We start from the raw sequence: 9,483 nt of genomic DNA, 5'->3' as shown, positions 1-9,483 counted from the left end.
TGACATATATAAGTCTACTAGACTTACCTTTTTCCTTCATGATTTTTTGGAAGGTAGTTCAAGACAGGGCTTCTCTGTGTAACCCTTTCTGTCCTGCAACTTGCTCTATAGACCAGGCCAGCCTGAAATTCATAGATCTGCCTGTCTCCCTCAGGAATACTGGGGTTGAAGTTGTGTGCCACCATGCCCAGCTTCTTCATGTTTTTAATCAAAGAAGAACATGAACTCATCCCCAGTCCACCGCAAATTATGAAGTCAAGTTTTCCAGTTCTGGTGAAGCTGCAAGAGTCAGCATATCCAAGTGCAATAGATGAGCCTCGCCCTGGGAAAACTACCTTCTTGATCATAGTATCTCTCCTGCTGGATAAGTATATTGTAGAATATTACTTTAAGGTGTGCTACTTCTGTTTATGCTGTAGAACATTTGTTTAATGATGCAATGATGTGTTACATTTGTCTGATTAAATAAAATTCATCTGGGGTCAGGAGGCTGAGTCAGCAACTAGCTAACAGGAAGCAGTAGGGAGGAGCCAGGGAGAAAGGGCTTTCAAATAGGGGCTGGGAGAAGGATGAGCGATTTGGGGGAGATGTGAGCAAGGAAAGGAGGTGAATGACTTGCTATTCGGCCACTCTGAGGAGCAAAATTATACCTCAACCTTTGAATCTTGAGTTCTTTAGAGGGACATAGATTTAGATAAATTCCTTGGTAGCTTTGAAAGAGTTGGTGCCTGAGGGAACAGAATCCCCTCAGGCTGCTGTAGATGGAGTTTTCTCCATTCCCACTCAGCCCACAGCTACTCAGACCCAAGTAAACACACAGAGACTTATATTACTTATAAACTGTATGGCCATGGCAGGCTTCTTGCTATCTAGTTCTTATATCTTAAATTAACCCATTTCTGTCAATCTATAGTGGCCATGTGGCTTGTGACCTACCAGTATCCATCTTGCTTCTTATGGCAGTGGCAACGGCAGCTGGCAGCATCTCCTGACTCAGCCTTCTACTTCCCAGAATTCTCCTCTCTCTTTGTCCTGCCTACTGGCCAATTAACACTTTATTTATTAACCAATCAGAGCAACACATTTACAGCATACAGAGTGATATCCACAGTAGGCTGCAGCCTTTACAGCCAAACCACTGCTGGTGGTCTTGGAGTTGCAGTTGTTGATTAGGACAGCTGTGGCTTAAAAGTCAGTAACAGTTATAAAGAAAGACAATATAAGTATCCCTTTATACAATCTGGATGATTTTTGTCTATACTTAGCATTGTTCAGAGCTGGGTACAGTGGCAGTACCTGTAGTCCTAGGTATTCAGAAGGCACCAAGACTTCAAGGCCAGCCTGGGCAACATGCAAAGATACCATCAAAAGAAGAGCAAAGGGGTGTTTTTAAAACACCAAACAAAAGCATCACTCAGAAGACACTGACATTTCACAAAGCAGACAGAAAGTTCATATTCCAAATAGTCAGAAAACAATAGCAAATTAATAAAGATTAAATAATTTTAAAGAGAAACAAAAACAAGAAATGCAAAAAAAAAAAAAAAAAATCCTAAAATGCCAATCTATATTGAGTTCAACTGCAGTACTCAAAACAAAATGAACTTTGTTTTCATTGTCCAGACTATACAGATTTGAAGGTTTCAATGGCAGGACATTGTGGAGCATTAAGAACTTCCATACATTATGTGTAGTCATTTGAATGTGAGCATTATGAGATGTGGTTTATTAGATCTTTGCTGTATCATTCAACACATCAACTACATCTCTTGAAGACATTCAAGACATTCAAGGTACAAAATGAGATGAGCACAAAAGGACTAGTGACAATGTGGAGTTGGTGATATTGAAAATAAGGAATTAACTAAGAATACATAATAAAATGTGTACAGTGGAATGTAACAAAGGGTTGTCAGTGAGTAAAGAACTATATTATAAATAGGAATAAACCCCCAGAATAATGCTGAATGGGAAAAAAACTATAAATGTATTTAAAAAAAAAAGGAAAGTGCTTAAGATACAATTCCCTAGTGCAAACATGGGTACAAATGATAAATAGCATGTTTGAGTGAAGCAGATTCCTCTAAGATGAAAGAGAAAGGGGGTTGGAAAAGATTCTAAAAAGACCTATTTACTTGTTAAAATGAAACTAGAGTATACTGGAAAATCTGAAGCCGACTAGAACAGGACTGTTTGTTCCCTTGTTGTATGTTTTTCTGTGCATTTGATGTACTTCACTTTAATTGGTGATCAGATAATAACTCAGCTCCTCATTGTTTATCTTAAAGACGATAAAGAGACAGCAAGTGAAGGACGTTCGTTGGGACAGCAGGCCCATAATAATATAATGAGCTCAGTGGGCTCCGCTCCGGAGACAGTGATGAGAGCGCTGCTGTCACAAACACACGGCAGAAGCAATGTTCCCTAAAATTAGCAGCAGTGACAGGGTCAGAAGCCCTTACACCCTCACTGTCCCCAGCAAGGAAAGCTGTCCCACATCACCACTTGTGACGTCCTGATGGGTCCTCCCTAGAAGGACTCCCTCTGTTCTCAGAAAACACTGTCAACTGAGCCTTCACTGCTAACAAAGCCCAAGAGGAGTCAGGCGGCTTTGTCTTTGCCCACCCTTCCAACACCGATGCGGCTTCTCCATTGTCAAATAAGCCCTTGTGCTGCGCATCTGCTCTGTGTGGTAGGGAAGTAAGTGGAGGGTGCTGTCTGTAATTATGAAAGGCAGTGGAGACGTTGTGATGGAGAAAGCTTGTGTGCATACAAATTGATGAAGGAAGCAAACAGATACTCGACACAGTTTAGGATAGAGAGACTAAGATTTAGGGGATTGACGTCTCTCCAAAGAAGTAACCCACTTACGTCTAAAGGGAAGGGAAAGGATGTCTTACTTGGGAGTTGGAAATCAAGTTGAAATAGAAAGTAAGGCCAGAGTGAGGACGTGCAGAAAGCACAGGCTTGTGAACTGGCCCACATGGCGATCACAGAAGGAAGTCTCTCAAGATGTGGGAAAAGCAGAGGCTGCAAAACTGAGCCTGAAGTGGAAGTCTGACTTCAGTTTCTACATCTGGGTAATTCAGCCATTTCGTCTCTGAAGACTGGAGCTAGATCTGTGTCTCTTGCATGTGGCCCTTTGCACTGGAATGATGTGGGAAGAGTCAGAAGTAGCAGTTCCTGAACCAGATGAGAGTACACAAGCCAGAGTGAAAAGATGCATTTTAATATCTTCTCTGCAAACCTGAGTGTACAGTTTAAGACACAATACTAAGAATGTTGAATCTTTTTCTGTTTTACTTTATTTTAGTGTGTGTGTGTGTGTGTGTGTGTGTGTGTGTGTGTGTGTGTGTGTGTGTGTGCAGGAACAGCAGAAATCAAAAGACAGCATCAGATCAGTTTAGACTGTTATGAGCTGCCATGTAGCTGCTAGAAACCGAACCTGGGTCCTGTGCGAGAGCAGTAAGCATTCTCTCCAGCCACATGTACAAAATTCTAAAGGCCCTGGTTCTGACAGTCTTTGGTGATTGAACTTGATCCCTTTTGACAACCACTCTAGAATTAAAGGCATTTCCTGAAATGTGTAAGAGAATGAAAGGACTAATTTATTTCCTTAGGTTTTTGATGCAATTTTCTGAAGAAAGTTATATATGGTCTCTCTCTCTCTCTCTCTCTCTCTCTCTCTCTCTCTCTCTCTCTCTCTCTCTCTCTCTCTCTTTTGAGTAAAAAGCTGTCCATTGCTCCTGCTGTAGAAAGCTCTCTCTAAAATATCTACTGATGATGTTGATGAAGACAACAGATGAACACTTCTTATCACTTGGAAATATGACCATTTCTTTTCCTGGAGAGGAACAAGATGGGGATCCTGGTGATAGTTCTGGAAGAGAGAGAAGACAAGATCTTTGTAGGAAATACCCAGCATTTACATCCTCCATTTACTCCCTTCCTTGGTCATCTGCAATATTTCACTGTTGATTCTAGTTTGGTTTCTATAAATTTGCTTTCAACTCCTTTTCTTTCTTCAAATATTTGCTGAATCCTCGAAATGCCAGGACTGTTGCTTCATTCATGGGATGCTAAGATTATAAAGCATATGGCTGCTGTCTCAAAGAACTCAAGAGATGGGGGGCACATACAGTATACTCCATGGTAACACCCTGGGGTTTGAAGACTGATATGTATAAAGTAACTTAATACCATGCTTTCATTTGGAGGAGTTGAGAGCCTTTTTAGCATCTCGACTCTGCGGGACCTGAGATATTCTAAAGTAAAAAGGCGAGCAGAGAAGTCGGGCACATGAAGAACATCCAGGAGGCATAGAGGCCTAAGCAAACACACAAAGGTTCGTAGTGGCACTTTCTGCTCGGGAAATGATATGTTGTTCTTTGCTTTAGGGAGAAAGTGGAATGTGAGTTTAGATAGTAAATCTGGATTCAAATTAGAATGATCTTACAGGCTGGGGATGTAGCTCAGTTGTATACATGAGGCCCTAGGTTCAACACCCAGTGCCAGAATCTTAAAAAAATCAAAAGAAGAGGCTAGAAAGATCTTGTGTGAAGGTGCTAAAGCTTACCATGATTTTTTTAATTCAGTGCGACGGCACTGGAGCGAAGTGTTGGTAACATGTCCTGCCCTTTGAAAAAGAACACTCTCTGGAACGAATAGGAAAAGCAGAGGGAAGGACAGAAACAAATAGCCGGTGATAAGCGAGTCATGAGACCAGTGGAGAAATCCAGGGGTCACTCGCATCAGCAAATGAACAGCTGCAGTGAGGCTAAGAGAGGTTAGAGTTGACTCCAGAAGCAGAACTCAAAGGGCTCAGAATTGATCACTTGGGAGGGAAGAAGAGGAGGAGCTAGAGAACTGTCCAAGTTGTATCTGCAGTTGCTTGGTTTTCTGGGAAAGAGGAAAAAATTCAGTAAACAGATCACTGAGATGGTGCAGTAGAGTGCGGTGGTTGAGCAAGAGCTGCCGACATGAAGAGGGTGAGTGCTGGACTGACCCAGGGATCTGCAGCGCATGAAGATGTGGACCTGGCCATACAGACTTGGGAGATCGATGCACAGAATTAGTACCTGACATCTTTATTATACATAAAACCACAACAGAGAAGTCAGAATTAGATTGATTACCAGAGAGATGAAGCTAGACACTTAAGGGTATCTGTATACAACCCATGTTTCCCACTGCTAAACATGATGATAAGTTATGATGGGGCAAGAGAAGGGAACGTACACCTAGTTACCATGGCTAAAAGTGCTGTAGTGATAAATGCACAGAACAGTTATACATCTACTAAATCACCAGTTCTTTTTTTTTCTTTTTATTGATTATTTGGGAATCTCGAATCATGTGCCCTAATCATACTCACTTATCAGTCTTCCCATGTCCAACCCGCTTCCCTTATAAACACCCCACCCCCACCCCGCCCCACCCCCCACAAAAGTTAAGTCCATTTTGAATGGTCCATATGTTCACCAGAGCATGATCAAACAGCTAGTGACCAGCCTCCTCAAGGGAGGAGGATGAGTCTTGCTCCCCCTGCATCCACCCCAGAAGCCATCAGGTGAGGAGAGCCCGTGACTGGAGCAGGACAGGGCTAGTTCTCCCTCACACATGTCACTGGTTCTTAAAGCTAGCAATTGATGGTGACATTTCTTTCTTCAAAATGGGCCACACCAGATGTATAATATGCTGACAAGATACATTTTATTAAGGTGTGTCATGCCCATTTAATGAATGGTGTTGATACTATTCAATTCACAGTAAAAGAAAGAGAAACGAGTGGCATTTGGATTAGTGTAAAAATAGATACACTATAGCATTTTAGGAGCACCGATTAAGTCTTATGTAAGTTTTTCACAATTTGAAATTAAGAAATATTTATAAAAAATGAAAGGAAACATTATATAAAGAGGAAAATACCTAGAAATAAAAGCAAGTAAATGAGTCACATTTTACTGTTCTTTCAAAATCTTTCATTATTTTACTGCTAAAACTGATAGAGTGGAGAGGAAGATAGAGTGAAGACAGTAGAGAGTGAATTCGTGAATTCATAACATACAGTTTCTCACTAGAGAAAGAGTTAACTTAGTAACACAGGAAATAAAAACTTGGCTGATTTTTTTTTTAATTCATTCAACGTTCTTTCAACACATTTTTCCTGGGTGCTTACCATACACCAGACATTGTTCAAGGGGCTAGGCTAGAGATACACCAGTGAACAAGACCTTCAACCTTATTGACTAGAGAAGTAATAAATTTATAGCCGACAACCGTAGAGTGGAGTAGGAAGCAGAAAGAGGTAGGAACAGGGAGAGGAAGTGTGTGGAGTGAACGGCAGTGGTAAAATGTAAGGTCAGAAATGGTTTCACTGAAAAGGTGAAAGCTGAGCTGTGGCTTCCTGAATGTTTGACAGCTCCATGCAGACGTGGAAGGGAGGAGTGGTTTCTAGCTGGCAGTTTTCGGAAATGCAGATCCAGGAGGGAGAGTGTTCCTTTGTCCTGGGAGGAGTCCTGAAGGTTTCTTGACTGCTGGAAGAGTCCAGGCCACAGGAAAGGCTGAACTGCACCAGGCTATGAGAATCCCTGGAGACAGTGTGAGGACTCAACTTCTTCCTGAGATGAGGTACTGATGAGGATTCTAAGCAAAGCAGGAGGAATTCTGCAGTCTGATGTCACAAAGGAATAAGCAGCTAGCATAGTTTCAGTGAAAACCTTCATATGGGAAACGGCTTTCTTATTTTGGTGTACACATAATTTTTAGGCAAAATTCTAAATATGTCCCCCAGGACTCATATTTCCTGATTATTAAGTAATGATCTAGATTCTACTAAGCAGATGAAATATGGGTTACTAATCAGTTGATTTTTTAAGAGATTGTATAGAATTATGGGGTATGAATAACATAGTCATATGAGCCCTTGACAAAGAGATCAAGTTTGGTTGTGGTGGCATATGCCTATAATCCCAGCACCTGGGAGCCTGGGGCAGGAGTGAGGCAAGTTTGAAGCTAGCCTTGGTTACATCAACAGACACTTTGTTTAGAATGTTCTAAACAAATCAGAGTGAGAACTAGGAGAAAATAAGGAAGACTTGAAACCAAGGGAAAACTTGAGTGGCCATTGCTGACTATGAAAATATCAGAGCCATAAGATAAGAAGGGAAATAAACTCCAAAATGAGAGCAGTCCAGTCCTGCCACAAGTGAGGAAACAGGAACCTTATACCATCTCTACTCCACATGGTACTGGATCATGCCAAACACTAGAATCAGTTGGGCAGCTGACTCATCCCCCAAAGGCTCAGCAAAGAAATGGCCCTCTCACCATCTTGAGTTTGTCCTGTAAATTATGGAAAAGAAACCCAACTGGACCCTACTCTGTCTAGATTTCTGAACTATAAAACAAGAAGATAACAAATATGGTTTATGTTAGGCCACTAACTTGTGCTATTTTGCTGTGGTAGAAATAGAAAACTAGGGACAATGTGAAAGACAATTGGCCTACCATTTCATCGGGAACAAAGCTGGCACCTTATTCTCCCAAGAAAAAGTTTCTTATTCTGCTGGCCTTTGAATCACTTAGTTCGGTAAACCCAGGGCAGGGGCAACCAACAGACTGGAGAAAGGATCATATGTTGTTTAAGTAATTGAAAAAAAAAAACAATAAACGAGAAAGAAAAATAACTTACTATGGAAATTTTGTGTATGATTTCCCATTCCAAATAATTTTCATTTTAATGGATTCAGAAACCCTAAAGTTTATTAAGAAAAAAATGATGCATTTTCTTATGAGGAATGTGTGAAGTAAAATACTACCATGAAATTCAAACTACAATAAAGAACCCCTAAGATTGCAGGGTTGTTGGACAGAGAGGACAAATTCTCTAGCTCCCTCAAATGTCATTGAATTTGGTCTTATGTATTTGCAGTTATTATATCATGGAGTTGAAAGCTGCCCTGTGTCTTGATGAGATTTTTATGAATACTGTGTAAACATGGGTGATTATTGGCTATAGCCTATTTAAATCATGAAATATTCTTGTGTGTGTATATTCTTTTTTATTAAGAAATTTTTTATTCATTTTACATACCAACCACAGGTCCCCCTCTCTTTCCTCCTCCCACACCCCTGCAAGTCTTCCCCTCCCCATCCCACCTCCTATTCCCACCTCCAAAAAGGTAACTCCTCCCATGGGGAGTAAGCAAAGCCTGGTACATTCAGTTGAGGCAGGTCCAAGCCCCTCCCCACTGCATCAAGGCTGCACAAGGTATGTCACCATAGGTAATGGACTCCAAAAAGCCAGCTCATAAAGCATGAAATATCCTTATATACCACAAGTCTTGCTTAAACCACAGTCCTAGCTCCCTTCTGAACATCATGAACACAGGGTCTCTCTTGCAGGAACCTTCTTTTTTTTTTTTTTTTTTTTTTTGGTGCATTGTGTGCACATGTGTAAGCCCAAGTCACTGACGTCAAAACACAGAGTGAACGTTTCCTGTAAGACACCCAGGCCATTTTAAAGCCTATCTAAAAAAGATAGTGAAAGCTGCCCCCACAAGTTCTAGTATTTAGTGAAGATGATGAAATACACTCAGAAATAAATAGCTTCATTCAAACGAGAGCTTAAAAACACCAGATTGATCCATGAGTTTTAAACGGTTTTCAACAGCAGCTGACAGTGGCATCCTGTGGAACTCAAAGGATGCTCTTGTCTTATTTGAAACAGGCCTTTCAAACACAGCCATCATTTAGAGGACTCCAGAGAGTGCATCTCTTCCTCCCCATTTGTTTGACTCCATCCTCTCCTTAAAATTCCCCTATGTACTTAATCAACTCAGCAAAATGCAGTCTAATCATCCATCTAAACTTCTTATATTTAGACAACCATTTATTATACGACTGAACACACTGCAAGCATATACTAATCTTTGTAGCTTCCCTAAAGTACCAAATATCATGATAATAAATTAGAAATACATCTTTTCCTTTTGGATCATTTTAATTTAGACTATTACATTTTTCCCACGGCAGGCAAGAAGTGTCTTAAAGAATGAATATTACACTTCGCTGCAATTGCCTGTTTTTTCACTTCATTGTAAATAATTTAATAAGCTTCTATTGAATACTTACAAACATCTACCAGGCTCTGCACTTGGCCCTGGGAATAAATGGATTAATAAAATGTAGTCCTTGCTCAAGAAAAGTTCATAATCTACTCAGTAACTAATTACACACACACGCTCTGTCATCAACTAATGAAGAGATGCCTACTCAAAGCTATTTCTACAAGTAAGACTAAGCCCACTGTGGTCTGAAAATAGGAAATTTCTCAATAAATTATGACCTAACCCTTCCCCTACTCTCAAATGTTTTTTTATCATCTATTATTTATCAATTGATCTCTGAAGATGAACTAAATCAATGTATTTTGTTGCTGTCTGTCTTCTTAAAGGCAATCATATTTCTTGGAATTGAAAT

General features: G+C 40.5%; 1 non-coding gene across 1 annotated transcript; it reads right to left on the bottom strand.

Annotated features, from left to right (window-relative positions):
• Positions 1-208: 208 nt before the first annotated feature.
• LOC114705457 lies at positions 209-372 on the bottom strand. Its single transcript, XR_003736397.1, has one exon. It is a non-coding gene; the product is annotated as a U1 spliceosomal RNA (small nuclear RNA).
• Positions 373-9,483: the final 9,111 nt, after the last annotated feature.

This window comes from Peromyscus leucopus, chromosome 4 (assembly GCF_004664715.2).
Source record: "Peromyscus leucopus breed LL Stock chromosome 4, UCI_PerLeu_2.1, whole genome shotgun sequence".
NCBI lineage: Eukaryota > Metazoa > Chordata > Mammalia > Rodentia > Cricetidae > Peromyscus > Peromyscus leucopus.
The sequence above is the reverse complement of the archived record's forward strand: the minus strand, read 5'-3'. Positions and strand labels throughout refer to the sequence as shown.